Below are 16,738 nucleotides of genomic sequence, written 5' to 3' on the forward strand. Positions count from 1 at the left end.
TCTCCTAAGTACCATTTTAATTCTTCTTCAGAATTCAAACCTCCTGGGATACGTGTATCGAGGTCAAGAATATACTTACTCTCCAGCTGGCGCAATTTGCGTATTCTATCCCCTCCCCTTCTCATGCCTGGAACTCTGTCAATCACAAAAAACTTAAGAAGATTGCGATTGCTTCTATGTTTTTCTTCAAAGTGCCGGGCGACTGGCGAACTTTGGTCCTTGTTATCAATCGCCCTCATGTGCTCAAGAATACGTTTTTTCGCAGGGAACATGGTGCTCCCTACGTATTTTTTAGCACATGGGCACACCAATACATATATGGCATGGTCAGAAAGACAGTTCAGGTGCTGTGTGATGGGTTTCTCTCTGTCTTCTATTGGATAGTAGACTGTTTTTACGTTGTTACTGAATTTGCAAGCTTTGCACTTTAAACAAGTATAGAAGCCCTTTATTTCCTGGGTTCTTTTAGATGTCATTCTGATCTCATTCTTGCTCAACTTGTCTTCGAGAGAGTCTGCCTTCCGGTAGGTAATGCTAGGGTTACTGCCCAAAACATCTTTCAATGTCTGTTCAGTAAGTAACACGTTCCAGTTATTCTTGAAACTTTTTCGTACCTGCCACGAGCTAGCGTGGTAGGTAGAAATGAACCTGACAACTTCCTGCTCATCGGGTGTGTCAGTCTTGGGTACCAGTAGAGAGTCATGGCTGATATTCCTAGCCTTGTTGAATGCTGCTTGGATAACCTGTATGTTATAGCCTCGCTCTTTGAAACGCTCCATCATTCTGTCACCTTCCTTCACAAAATCCTCATCCTTACTGCAGTTTCTCCGAGCCCGGAGAAACTCCCCATATGGGATACTGCGTATGAGTGATTTCGGGTGGCTACTGTCAGCGTGGAGCAAGGTGTTCCCTGCCGTCGCTTTGCGGTAAAGCTTAGTGACGAGTTTGTTATTCTCCACCTCAATCAGTAAGTCCAGAAACTCCATCGCACAATTACTGATCTTACCCTCAAAAGTGAGGTTAAGATCATTGCAATTTAGCTCACGGATGAAGTCTTCTGCCAGCATTTCCGGACCATCCCAGACGATGAACAAGTCATCGATGTAACGCAGCCAGGTTTTAACATGGCTGCGATATAACATGCTGGTATCTGCCACCTGTTGCTCCCAGTTTGCCATGAATAAATTAGCAAAACTGGGAGCAAAACAAGTTCCCATCGCTGTCCCCTGGCGCTGTCTAAAGTATGTCTCATTAAAGATGAAAAAATTGTTTTCGAGACAAAACAGCATCATCTTTAAAATCATGTCTGTATGGTCTCGAAACGAGATGGAACGTTTCTTCAAAAACCTCCGACAAGCATTGATACCATCTAAATGCCTGATGGAGGTGTACAGGCTGCCTACATCGAGAGAGATCAAAAGATAGCTATCATGCCATTCCAAATTTCTGATCTTGTTAATGAAGTCTCTACTATCCTTCAAGTACGATGGTATACCCTCCACAAAAGGACGTAGAAAATGATCAATATACTTCGAAGTGTTCTCAAGGAGAGATCCAATAGACGCAACAATAGGCCTGCCAGGAGGATTGGCAGAATCCTTATGCAACTTGGGCAGAAGATATAGTGCTGCCACTTTGGGGTTTCTGTTTAATAGAAAGGAATATTCATTCCATTCCAATAAACCCTCGTTGTGCCATTCCTTCAACATGTTGTGGTACAAAATGTTAGTTTTTTCAATCATTTCAATGGACGATACTTCATAACAATCAACATTATTTAGCTGACGCATACCCTCCTCAACATATTTGTTAACATCCATTACCACAACATTCCCTCCCTTGTCCGATTGTCGGATGATAATAGAAGTATCATCCTCCAATTTCTTAACAGCCAAACGCTCCTGTTTATTCAAATTGTCACACATCCAGTCTTTCTTTCTGGCCAGTTTTTTCAAATCCTTGATCACCAGATCTTCAAAGACATCAATACCACAGGCTGGCAGTACGGGATTGAAATTAGACTTAGGTTTGAAATTGTTGGGACAATTCAAGCTAGGGTTGAACCCCAATGTTACAGCATCAATGGGACTCTCAGGTGGGACATTCAATTCTAGTTCTTTAAGAGCCGCCAAAGCTTCTACTTCCCAAATGGATTCAGTGGCTGGCTTGTTAGTCTCAGTTATTATCCCCGCATTCTTGACTTTAAGTTTATTCCATTTATGCAGGCGTAATTTGCGGGTAAATTTAAAAAGGTCAATTCTCTCCCGAGAGTAAATAAAGTTAGAGGTTGGGCAGAAAGAAAGACCAAATTGTAACACTTTGTGTTCTGTTTTTGAAAGAGAACGAGAAGAGAGATTTACCACGTTCTTTTGGTTCATTTTCCTCGTTTCTTTTGGCCCCGTGTTTCCACTCCCATTGGGGTTCCACTGCCGCTTCCACCTGCCGCCCCTCCTTGTTTGGTGTTGGATGCGGTGGTGTCTTCTCCAGCCTTGCCTCTTCCTCTGCCTCGTCCGCGAAATCCTTTGCTTTGCCCTCTGCCCCGATCGATCTGCCAGTTCTGCTGCTGTGATGTTTGGTTCATCACACGGAACTCCTCCCGAAAATTCGACGGTTGGATTTGGTTAGGTTGAACCATTAGGTTGCCCTCCTCCGAGGCATAAATGGAATAAACTTAAAGTCAAGAATGCGGGGATAATAACTGAGACTAACAAGCCAGCCACTGAATCCATTTGGGAAGTAGAAGCTTTGGCGGCTCTTAAAGAACTAGAATTGAATGTCCCACCTGAGAGTCCCATTGATGCTGTAACATTGGGGTTCAACCCTAGCTTGAATTGTCCCAACAATTTCAAACCTAAGTCTAATTTCAATCCCGTACTGCCAGCCTGTGGTATTGATGTCTTTGAAGATCTGGTGATCAAGGATTTGAAAAAACTGGCCAGAAAGAAAGACTGGATGTGTGACAATTTGAATAAACAGGAGCGTTTGGCTGTTAAGAAATTGGAGGATGATACTTCTATTATCATCCGACAATCGGACAAGGGAGGGAATGTTGTGGTAATGGATGTTAACAAATATGTTGAGGAGGGTATGCGTCAGCTAAATAATGTTGATTGTTATGAAGTATCGTCCATTGAAATGATTGAAAAAACTAACATTTTGTACCACAACATGTTGAAGGAATGGCACAACGAGGGTTTATTGGAATGGAATGAATATTCCTTTCTATTAAACAGAAACCCCAAAGTGGCAGCACTATATCTTCTGCCCAAGTTGCATAAGGATTCTGCCAATCCTCCTGGCAGGCCTATTGTTGCGTCTATTGGATCTCTCCTTGAGAACACTTCGAAGTATATTGATCATTTTCTACGTCCTTTTGTGGAGGGTATACCATCGTACTTGAAGGATAGTAGAGACTTCATTAACAAGATCAGAAATTTGGAATGGCATGATAGCTATCTTTTGATCTCTCTCGATGTAGGCAGCCTGTACACCTCCATCAGGCATTTAGATGGTATCAATGCTTGTCGGAGGTTTTTGAAGAAACGTTCCATCTCGTTTCGAGACCATACAGACATGATTTTAAAGATGATGCTGTTTTGTCTCGAAAACAATTTTTTCATCTTTAATGAGACATACTTTAGACAGCGCCAGGGGACAGCGATGGGAACTTGTTTTGCTCCCAGTTTTGCTAATTTATTCATGGCAAACTGGGAGCAACAGGTGGCAGATACCAGCATGTTATATCGCAGCCATGTTAAAACCTGGCTGCGTTACATCGATGACTTGTTCATCGTCTGGGATGGTCCGGAAATGCTGGCAGAAGACTTCATCCGTGAGCTAAATTGCAATGATCTTAACCTCACTTTTGAGGGTAAGATCAGTAATTGTGCGATGGAGTTTCTGGACTTACTGATTGAGGTGGAGAATAACAAACTCGTCACTAAGCTTTACCGCAAAGCGACGGCAGGGAACACCTTGCTCCACGCTGACAGTAGCCACCCGAAATCACTCATACGCAGTATCCCATATGGGGAGTTTCTCCGGGCTCGGAGAAACTGCAGTAAGGATGAGGATTTTGTGAAGGAAGGTGACAGAATGATGGAGCGTTTCAAAGAGCGAGGCTATAACATACAGGTTATCCAAGCAGCATTCAACAAGGCTAGGAATATCAGCCATGACTCTCTACTGGTACCCAAGACTGACACACCCGATGAGCAGGAAGTTGTCAGGTTCATTTCTACCTACCACGCTAGCTCGTGGCAGGTACGAAAAAGTTTCAAGAATAACTGGAACGTGTTACTTACTGAACAGACATTGAAAGATGTTTTGGGCAGTAACCCTAGCATTACCTACCGGAAGGCAGACTCTCTCAAAGACAAGTTGAGCAAGAATGAGATCAGAATGACATCTAAAAGAACCCAGGAAATAAAGGGCTTCTATACTTGTTTAAAGTGCAAAGCTTGCAAATTCAGTAACAACGTAAAAACAGTCTACTATCCAATAGAAGACAGAGAGAAACCCATCACACAGCACCTGAACTGTCTTTCTGACCATGCCATATATGTATTGGTGTGCCCATGTGCTAAAAAATACGTAGGGAGCACCATGTTCCCTGCGAAAAAACGTATTCTTGAGCACATGAGGGCGATTGATAACAAGGACCAAAGTTCGCCAGTCGCCCGGCACTTTGAAGAAAAACATAGAAGCAATCGCAATCTTCTTAAGTTTTTTGTGATTGACAGAGTTCCAGGCATGAGAAGGGGAGGGGATAGAATACGCAAATTGCGCCAGCTGGAGAGTAAGTATATTCTTGACCTCGATACACGTATCCCAGGAGGTTTGAATTCTGAAGAAGAATTAAAATGGTACTTAGGAGAGTAAAATGTGATTATGGTAAACATGCTGCCTGCATTTTGTTCAGCTATGATATGTATTGTGCTAGATTTGATCTCCTTGCGATGATTCTGATGTTTTTAATCACTTCATAGTATATTTGTTTCTTAATTTGACACTAACAGTGTAAGGCCGCTCGTCAATGGCATTGCAACTCTGATGTGCCGTTTTTGTTGTTTTTTTAGGTAACATTTATCTCTGGAGAGTAGACCGGCCAGAAGAACATATTATCCAATGGGTCTTAAAAAATTTCCACTTGGAATTTAAAGACATTATTCTTTTACACTATATGATTTGAATATGGGGATATAAGTCAAATGCACAGCACAATTTGATGTAATGTACAGGATTGCATAATTACTGTGTACCCTAAGGGTTATGCTTAGAATTTCCCACTTGGGATGTGAATGTCTATGTGAAAATGATATTGATTATGAACAGTAATTATGCACAGGATCGTTGTGTAGAGAGCCAGTTGCATTTTGCTTTCCCAATGGCCTTGTAAATACTATCTCCCACTTGGGAATCTACCAGCCGGTTTAATTTAATTTAATTATGTTACCAACCTACTTATTCACCTTTGAACATCATATGCTTTCCTTATTATTGGTTGTTGTCATGGTTCCATGACAACATGGAGGTTTCCTTTGAACTCACCCACTTGGGATACTGTTCAATTCTTGTCTTTTTACGCATGATTATATGCAGAATTCATGCAGTATATATATGATTTATGGTATTGGGCACATCATTTATGCAAGCAATGACCATGCCAAGATGGCCGCTGTGTTTTTACTTTGAGCACTATGTCCGTTGTTTATGTTGGCACTTGAAGTTTTGAAAAACTTTATTTAATGTCCACCTTTATGTTTACTATTCACCCGTGACCAAGGCGAGTTGTCGCTGAAACGCGTTGGGGGTTTAGTTCTATGAACTGGGTTCCATGCTGGAATAAAGAATACATTAACGAACTTTGCTGGATGGCTTAAATTATTGCTGATAATTGGCTGGAAATCGAGTGCATTTACACGTTTGTGAGCGTGTGGTGAAAGTGAATACGAACAGGGTGCCTTTGACCCTGGTTTGCACCGCAGTCCGAGGGTCCCGGTTAATTCAAAGGATGTGAACTGGTATATATATATATATATATATATATATATATATATATATATATATATATATAAAATATATGTATATATCAAGCTCCAAAACTCATACCCAAGGGAAGAGACATACCGCACTCAATCAAAGGTGAACTTGGTTGCTTTAGTCAGCCGATAACATAACAGGACGCATTTTAGCTTCGCGCTTCTTCCACTGTTACAATGAGCCGGATGTTTTTGTCCTACATGTAATAACAAAATGCAATAACTTCCAGTAATGAGTCATGACCTTCTGTGGGATAGTATGCTTAGGGTGTTTCTAACTTGTTTTATACATACTGTGTGCTGTGGAGGTGAAGAGCAAGGTGGATGCTGCCTGTGCTTCCTGGATTTTCACCTCCAATAAAAAATCCAAATCCAAACCAATCCAAAGACTTTGACCCTCAGTCAATACGTGCAGACAGCTGCGGTTCCCGGTCCAGGCATGGAGCGCAGAGCCGGCCACAGGGACAAAGACGAGGAGGGTGCAGCCCCGGGTGGGGAGCGACCGCAGCCCCTGTCACCGCCCCAGCCTCGCTGCTCACACTAAACGTGGGCGGCTACCTGTACATAACGCAGCAGCAGACGGTGCAGCGCTACCCAGACTTGCTCCTGGAGGGCACAGTGAGTGACTACTCACCCTTCCCGCTGGACGCTGATGGCCACCTCTTCTTGGACCGTGACAGACTGCTCTTCAGGTACGTCCTCAATTTCTTGTTCATGAACAGTACGGCTATGACTTTGAAACGGACTGCCCTCCCCCTCCTGACTATTTTGCTTATTTCCCCCTCTAGTTACCCTCCACGAAATTTGCTCTTGGTGTTTTTGGAATTTGCGCCCTTGACATTCTGACTTGGAATCTTATGCTCCCCGCCATTTTGTGACTTTCTTCTTTGACTCCACTGTCCCTGATCCGCCATCTTAGTGATACTTGACCTCTTCCTCTGTCCCTGCTGGGCAACCTTTCAATTGTCTCTTCTGTGCCACGGACCTACTCCTTGATGTCGATCTTGTTAATATCTCTGGTCACTCTCCCGTTTTGTTTCACTCTCACTTTCCTGTCTTTATCTGCCTTCCTTTCCCTTTCTTCCTGTTCTCCCCCCCTCTTCCTTCCTCTGCCCCCTGCACATATGGCTGAACGATGGCAAAAATTTCCTGCTCTGTAAATATGTAATATATAATTGTCCAAGCCTAATCGCTGTTAAAATGTAATCCTAAGTGAATTTGCAATTTGTATATATATTTATCTCTAACCACTGGTATACGTACTTGACTTTTGTACAAACTATCATTCCTATATGATTTTACAGTTTATCTGTTTGTATCTCTTCCTTGAGTGACTTTACAACTTGTACATTTGCAATTTTTCCCTCCTTTTACTCCACTTGTATATATAACTCTAAACACTAGTATATGTAGTAGACCTTTGTACTTACTACCATTCCTATGTGATTGTAGAGTTTATTTGTTTTTATCTCTCCCTTGAGTGACTTTACAACTTGCACATTGACAATTTTTCCCTCCTTTCCCTCAACTTGGACATTTGGAAATGTTTTCCTGTATATATCTCTTATGTAACTCATGTAATCCAAAGTCCTTATGTAACGCAACTGGTTCTTTCGTAAAGCGCTATGAAACCTTTGGGTAATGTTCGCGCTATATAAAATCGCATTAAATAAATAAAAAATAAATAAAAAATTCACAGAAATAAATAATGGACTGTTACTATCACAGTTTCGTGAGCACCATGTTTCAGATGTAAAAGACCAAATCAAATCAAAATTAATCCTTTTTACACTTTTTTAAATCAACTCGATCGTGATTGTTGTAATGCAATACACCTTGATAAGGCTCTATATGAACCTTTTGTTAAGATATTTAAAAAATCAAAGATAACAACGGCAAACTGTTTCATTTTTAAATGCAAAACAGGTTCTATCTTGAAATCATTCTCAAACTTATTTCCCAATAATCATTCTACTGCAATTAATGTTGTTGCATTATTCCTCGTAATCTCGCCCCTATATGAGCCCTTAACATCTGATGATGGCACATAAATATACTTTTCAAGAATTATACCATAAATTAAATTAACCAAAATTGCGCCCTGTATGGGCTTTGATAGAGGTAGCAGCCTTCCTGTTAACAGATCAATTCATTCTTACTTTTTTTGACAGTAGGTAGTTATAGTTAGGACCTTGTTTCAATTCAAAAAGTGTTTATTCTTTTGCCAATATCTATGGCACTGTTTGATGAATGTTCGCGAAAATTTCAAAACCAATGGTTCAGACAGGTTAGCTCCTGTCCTGAAAAGTTTCGGGGTGATTTGTCAAGCCTGGGCTGAGAAAAAAGGGACATGGCCCCCTGCAACCCTGGGGACTGCCACCTCCCTGGGGCTTTATTTAATTATGCATGGGGGCAAGTGGCTCACTGAGCCACGGGGACTGCCACCTCTCCAGGGCTTTGTTATTTTGTGGGTGGGGGCCTCACCAGCCCCCCAAGTATCAAGGACAGCCACCTCCCCGGTGCTTGTGTTAATTATTTGCGGAGGCCTCGCAGGCTCCCTCAAGCCCCGGGAACCACCACCTCCCGGGGCTTTTTTGATTATTGAAGGGGGCCTCTTGGTCCCCCCAAACCCTGGTGACCACCACCTCCCCAGGGCTTCAAACATGATGGGAGGAAGGCCACGCGGCCCCCTCCTGGAGCACTTCATTGCCCTGGGGACCGCAACCCCCTAGGGCCAGCTCCTGCAATGTCCTGGGGTACCCACCCATGGGACATTGACGTGTGCTATGGCAGGGCTGGAGCACGGCTCCTACCCTGCAGTAGCAAACACAGCTTTGCTTCTTAGAAACGAGAGCAGAAAACCTTCTCTTGCTTCCAAGAAGCAAAGCAGAATTACTTTTGTGCAAGGGGAGCTGCATGTCAGCAGCTCCCCTTGCCCTAAAGCAATGCTGCCTCCCACAGTCGGCCCAATGCCCCCACGGTCCCCAACTGGAGGGCAGGCCCTGGGGGTTGGGGTCCCCGGGCCAGAAATGGCCCAGAGGAGAGTGTCCACGCGGCCCCCCCCCCCCTCCCGGCAAAAATAATAAAAAAAATGTTTTAAAAAAGGAAGGCTGGCCCTGGGGAATGTGGCCATAATTGGCCTTAGAAGGGGAGCCACGCGGTCCCACTTCGGCACTTATTATACATCCCCTATGTGTTTATACCAGAGAGAGAGTAAGGGTAATTTTTAGGTAACTACTCCTTGGACCCCTAAATTATCTTGCAAAAAACAAAGGAAGGAGTAGTCACAGGACGGAAAATACTAGCAATCCAGAACGGAGAAAAATAAGCACAGTGCTATCCATGCCGAGATAGAAAAGACTTTGCTGTATTAATGGCAAAAGACTTTGTAATTTTCTTTCTCGGCGTGGATAGCACTGTGCTTATCCTATGCTTAAAAACTTTGATAGAAAAACAGACATTTGAGGTGAGCAGATCTAGAGTGTCGCTGGTGTTGAGAGTGCTCTAACAGGAGCTGCTTTCCACCTAAACTGGAGAACTACCCGGAGTTCTCACCTTCTTTTTTGCATAATTTATGCGTCACTCTATGCCTGAAAGGGTTTTGTTTTTATATATATATATATATATGTCGCCAGTAGGTAGTTATAGTTAGGATTTTTTTCAATGTTAAATCTCAAAAATCTATTTGGAATAACTTTGGCGCCGGTTGATGAATCTGCCTGATAATTTCTTCAAAATGGCCTTGCGGCGCCCCGGTTCTTCCCTGAAAGTTTGGGGGGATTTGTCAAGCGGGGGCCGAGATAAAAGGGGGGTCCCAAAACGTGTTTTCTCCATGTTAATTTCCATAGGGCGGTCGACCTCACTTTTAGCCCGAACGGCTGAATGGATTTCCACCAAACTTGGCAAAATTGTAGGGTCTGGTAGCCCGATGTGCCTTTGCTATGTCTCAAGATATGTGCTCCAGTGGATTTTGAGTAATTTAGGTTAAAAATATATATATATCTGTAAGCGCGCCCCGGTACGCGCACCGGGTAGCGCTCCGGCACGACACGCGACTTGCGCACGGAAATCTGATTGGCTCTCGGGTGTCTGTAAACATTCCAAACAGTCCGGAGCGGCCGCCATCTTGTGTCTCGGTAAAATCGAGACACAAGAGGTGGCAAAAACAAAGGGGGAAATGACCATAAGGGGGCAGGGATAGCCCCCCTCCCTGACCCCCTAGGTTTGTTGTGGGGGCTATAAAAGGGCCCCGCGCGGCATAACATTTTATTATTTTTATTTTTTTGCGGAGGGAGCGCCTGGTACGCGCACCGGGGAGCGCACCGGGAAGCGCTCAAAAGAGAAAAAAGAATGGCAGAGTTTAAAAAATGTTAGCAATATTTTATAAATGGGAGGTAGTTCTGAAAAGCACTTTTTTTAAAATTCTTTTTGTTGTTTTATTTTTTTTATTATTTTTCTGAACAGTTTTTTTTTTGTGTGTGTTATTGAACAATTTTATATTTTTTTTGGTTTTTTTGAGGGAACAAACAAAAAACAGGGAATTGGAAATGGCTCAACAGGAGCAAAAAAAAGAAAAGAATTACTGTTTTTCTTCCTTGCTGCATTTGTGGTTGTCTATAGCAGTATTGATTAAGGTGACGCTAAGCTCTCCATAGCATAAAGTTTTGCCACAGAAAATGCATAGAAATTTGACCTTGCCAAATTTTGGCTGAATATTTGGAACCATTTGCCGTTCTTCTGGTCCAGAAAGTGAGGGTACTGAAGAGGAAGTGCTGGCCACAGGGGGTGGGTTGTTCCGAAGTTCCCGGACTTCAGCCTGTGCCAAATTATTGGGATGCCACCTCTCCATGTGGCGGATCATGGTATAGTTACCAAAAGAATATTTCTTGGAGGGATTGCCCCTGGGGAGAACTTTTTCACAAATCAGACAGGTGACTTTGGGGGCGTTCACCTTTTTTTGGTCATTTGGAAAAGAAAAAAATTGCCAAATGAAGTGCACTTTGACGTGCCTTTGTCTGGGTTCTTCTGGGAGGAAGCGCCTTCGTTGTTCATCCTCCTCCTCTTCTTCTTCCTCCTCTTCTTGTCCTCCAAGAAACTGTGGTGGTGGACCTTCTTTTCTTGGTGGTGGGGGTGGTGGGGGTGCACCAGCTGCAGCAACAAGTGAAGCCATTGTCTCCTCCAAAATAGCTCTTGCTCTCTCAATGAAGAAAGTAAGAATGAGGAAAAAAGGAGGGGGCTTTCATTATTTGGAGAAAAAAATGATGAGAACCAATGAAAAGTGTTATTTTCAAGTCACATGACCCGATGCGCTTACGTTACGCGCTCCGGCGCGCTTACGTTACGCGCCCTGGGCCACGCCGCGGAGCGCTTCTGGGTGCGTTTACGCAGCGCGTCATATGACGCATCACGCGGCTACGCGATACGTCACGCTGTTGTTTTCGATCTCGACATTGGCGCTAACGGGACGCTTCCCGGTTCGCGCACCGGGGTGCTTCAAAATAGTACGCTTCACAGACACTCCATCGAACTCTGGAACCTTCTAGACGCCACAGCCCCTGACGTTGCCTTCCTCACGGAGACCTGGATGAACGCCTCTTCAGCTCCCGACATCGCCATCGCTATCCCAGAGGGCTACAAGATCGTCCGGAGGGACCGAAACGCCAACCAGATGGGAGGAGGCATCGCCATCATCCACAGGAACAACATCCGTCTCACGACCAGCACCGACAACACCCTGACCAGCGCCGAACACCTGCATTTCCAGATCCACACCAACCCGAACACCACCCTCAGAGGCACACTGATCTACCGACCCCCTGGACCACGCACACAATTCAGCGAGGACATCGCCGACTTCGTCAGCCCGCATGCCCTCCCCTCCGCTGACTACATCCTCCTGGGAGACCTCAACTTCCATCTGGAGAACAACAACGACCGCAACACCAGCACCCTGCTCGACAACCTCGCCAACCTTGGACTCAAGCAACTGGTGTCCACCCCCACCCACCTCGCCGGACACACACTCAACGCAGTCTTCTCTTCCAGCACAGACATCGACTTCAGCCACGCCACAGAGCTTCAATGGACGGACCACAGCTGCGTCCACTTCACCTTCAAGAGAACGACGACCCACCAACACCAGCAACAGGCCGCCCGCAGAAGCTGGAACAAGATCACAGCAGACCAGCTCGCCACCTCCCTGAGCCAGCACCCTCCTGCCAGCTCAGCGAACCCCAGCCAGGCCGCCGACAACCTCACGAAGTGGATCAGCAACTGCGCGGACGAACTCGCCCCACTGAGGACCCCGCCTAGCAGACCCGGCAGCAAGAAGGCCCCATGGTTCACCGACGAACTCAAGAGCTCCAAGAAGAACTGCCGAGCCCTCGAGAAAGTCTGGAGAAGGGAACCGACACCGGACAACAGGACCTCCTTCAAACTTGCCACCCGGAAACACCACCAGCTGATCCGCGCCGCCAAGAAAACAGCATTCAAGGACCGGTTGGACAACAACGCACACAACTGCAAGGAACTCTTCAACATCGTGAAAGAGCTTTCCAACCCCAGCGCAGGAAACAAAGACATCACCCCATCGCAAGACCTCTGCAACTCCCTCGCTTCATACTTCCACAACAAGATCGCGGACATACACAACAGCTTCAACAACCAACCAACGCACACCATGACCGAGCAACCACCCCCCACCACCACCCTACACGCCTGGACCCCGATCAGCACCGAAGATACCATCCGCACGATGAACTCCATCCACTCCGGATCACCGACCGACCCCTGCCCTCACCACGTCTTCAACAAGGCCGACGCTGTCATCGCACCCCACCTACGAGACATCATCAACACATCCTTCGACACAACCATCTTCCCTGAGAGCTGGAAACACGCCGAACTCAGCGCTCTACTCAAGAAACCAACAGCGGACCCCACCGACCTCAAGAACTACCGCCCCATCTCGCTCCTCCCGTTTCCAGCCAAAGTCATCGAGAAGACCGTCAACAAGCAGATGGCCGCCTTCCTCGAGACGAACGGATCCCTCGACCCCTCACAGTCCGGCTTCCGAGCCAATCACAGCACCGAGACCGCCCTCATCGCCGCCACCGATGACATCCGAGCCCTGATGGACAATGGAGAAACAGCGGCCCTCATCCTCCTAGACCTCTCCGCGGCATTCGACACGGTCTGCCACCGCACCCTAGTACGGCGCCTCAGCAACATCGGAATCCAGGACAAGGCGCTGGAATGGATCATCTCCTTCCTCGACGGAAGAACACAGAGAGTCCGCCTACCACCGTACATGTCAGAGGCCTCCGAAGTCATCTGCGGCGTCCCTCAAGGATCATCTCTGAGCCCCACCCTCTTCAACGTCTACATGAGCCCCCTCGCGGCCATCGTACGCAAACACAACCTCAGCATAATCTCCTACGCCGACGACACCCAGCTGATCCTCTCCCTGACCAACGACCCCGCCGCCGCCAGAGCCAACCTGCACGAAGGGATGAAAGAGGTAGCCGAGTGGATGACGACCAGCCGCCTGAAACTGAACTCGGACAAGACGGAGGTCCTGATCCTGGGCTCCTCACCCTCCGCCTGGGACGACTCCTGGTGGCCTCCCGCCCTGGGCACCGCACCCAAACCAACAGACCATGCACGCAACCTGGGCTTCATCCTGGACTCCTCCCTCTCCATGACCAGGCAAGTCAACAACGTCTCCTCGGCGTGCTTCAACATCCTACGCATGCTACGGAAGATCTTCTGGTGGATCCCCACCGAGAACAGGAAGACCGTCACCCAGGCCCTCGTCACCAGCCGACTGGACTACGGCAACGCCCTCTACGCCGGTACCACCGCCAAGCTCCAGAAGAGACTCCAGCGGATCCAGAACGCCTCAGCCAGACTCATCCTCAACATCCCACGAACCAGCCACATCTCCGGACATCTGAGAGACCTTCACTGGCTCCCCGTCAACAAAAGAATCACCTTCCGCCTCCTCACCCACGCACACAAAGCCCTACACGACCAAGGCCCGAGCTACCTCAACAGCCGAGTCAACTTCTACGCTCCCAAACGCCACCTCCGATCAGCCAACCACGCCCTCGCCGCCGTCCCCCGCATCCGAAGAGCGACTACAGGAGGAAGGTCCTTCTCCTACCTGGCCGCCAAGACCTGGAACTCCCTCCCTCCCGACCTGCGCCTGACCCAAGACCACCTCTCCTTCAGGAAGAAGCTGAAGACCTGGCTGTTCGAGCGGTAGCGGCACCCCCCCCCCCCCCCAGCGCCTTGAGACCCTACGGGTATGTAGCGCGCTTTACAAGTGTCACTGATTGATTGATTGATTACGCTTTCCGGGGCGCTAACCGGGGCGCGCACCGGGAGCGTTCCAAAACAAAAAAAATATATATATATATATATATTTTTTTTTTTTAAATGAAAAATTGTAAGGACTGATAGCCCGATGTGCGTTTGCTATGTCTCAAGATATATGCTCCAGTTGTTTTTAAGAAAATTAACTTTAAAAAAATATATATTTGCCTACTTTGGGCTTTATATATGTTAGAGCCCAAATGTAGCCCAAATGTAGCCCAATGTAGCCCAAAGATGGCCACCAGAGACAAAAAATACAAATGTAGCCCAAATATCAGGCAGATGTAGCGCAACTATAGCCCAATGATAGTATGTACCAGAGTGTTCTAAAGAACAACTAGAGCTCTAACAGTCTTACTTATAAAGTGAGACTTTTAGTTAGGAATTAGCATTAAAAAAACCTATTAAATTCACTGAAAAAACCATAGGTTTCACACCAGTTATAGTTAGCTGGAAATTTTACTGACATAAAACCATTGAAATTCCCACGTTATAGTTAGTTGGACTCACTATAACTTGCACGCCTGCAATGCACTGCTGATGACGTCACATATTACATCACTCATGACATGGTCAGTGACATCACTGATGATACCAGCCTTGTGACAGAGTGACTGACCTTCTTTCACTGTAAAGTAACTCTTGAAACACATATTCAAAAATAGAAAGTAAAATTTTCAAAAAAATGGAGATACCCATACCAGTTACAACAACCAATTCAGTAAGACCACCATCTATATACACATCCTCTCATTCAGCAACAGTTCTATATAGTCACTCATACATATACTCACTCATCATATGTAGTGATACACATATACATCCTGTTACACACCGAGAGTCATCCTAAAGTTACTCACACACATACTCACACGTGCAAATAAACTATTGAACATCCATTTATTTGCATATACAGCTATACACACACTAGCACATTACTTCTAAGGAAACTTACACATACTTACTCTCTTAAACAATCACTTATAGAAACACATACTTATTTAAACAGGAACTCTTTCAATGTCTCACTCTCACATATACTCAATTATATACATCAATACTCACATATACTTGATTAAAACATATGTGGTTACTCATAAAGACACTATTGAGGCAGGCATTCACTCACTAACACATACATATACACACTCATCCACCCATACAGTCCTGCACATATGCTGTCTTCAAAACACATACAAACAGTGAGTCAGTCACCAACCCATGCAGCCACTTATACACAAAGTGAAATACAGATACATATATTTAAATATTTAAAAATTACTCGCTAATATATGTATTCACTAAGATACACTTTATAAGCCAGTTAACCAATCAATATTCTATTAAAAAAACATCCATTTACACACTTATTTAAACATTTATTCGTCCATCGAAATTTAAAAATACATATATAAAACATATTTATTTTTCAGAAAGACACACATTCACTGGATGGTGTCATCAGTGATGTCATGAGTGATGTCACTGACCATGTCATGAGTGATGTAATATGTGACGTCATCAGCAGTGCATTGCAGGCGCGCAAGTTATAGTGAGTCCAACTAACTATAACGTGGGAATTTCAATGGTTTTATGTCAGTAAAATTTCCAGCTAACTATAACTGGTGTGAAACCTATGTTTTTTTCAGTGAATATATATATATATATATATATATATATATATATATATATATATATCACGGGAATCCTGTCGACTCAGCCATTGGTGTAGTCAGTCACGCACTGCCGCCAGCAAAACAGGACACAGATTGGGGATTCCCGATTGGAGGACTCATGTCCGATACCTCCAGTTGGAACTCCGATTTATGAGCTCTATAGTCGCCACGGAGTGGGTCCTATCGTGTATAATGATTATTGGATCCGCTATACCAAAGATGACGGTGTTCTTAGTTGGCCACCTCATGGTAGTTTCGAAACTGCGATTTTGGATAATCTCGAAGCTAAACTGTTCAAAAAGAAATCTAGGCCGGCCATGTTTGATTCCTTTCGGTTATGGCGCAAGGAGGCCAAGCAGAAAGAAATCAAACAGATATAGAAAAATAAGAGAGAAGGTATCATTACGGTGATGAGAAATGCAGAGCAGTTTCAGCGAGACAAAGAAGAGAAGGAAAAGGAAGTTTTTGCTAGATTGCAACATATGGCTGTGGATAAGTGTTATCCTGTTTTACCGTCGAGTTCTGATAAGAAGGGAGAAGAAGCGGTAGAGGACCCTTTGTTGTCCTATCTACTGAAATCGCCACCTCCATACGCACAGGATACTACGGCTCCTGTGGTTCCTCCTGTTCCTCAACCCGTTGTTC

Source organism: Lissotriton vulgaris, chromosome 2_1, assembly GCF_964263255.1.
Source record: "Lissotriton vulgaris chromosome 2_1, aLisVul1.2, whole genome shotgun sequence".
Classification (NCBI taxonomy): domain Eukaryota; kingdom Metazoa; phylum Chordata; class Amphibia; order Caudata; family Salamandridae; genus Lissotriton; species Lissotriton vulgaris.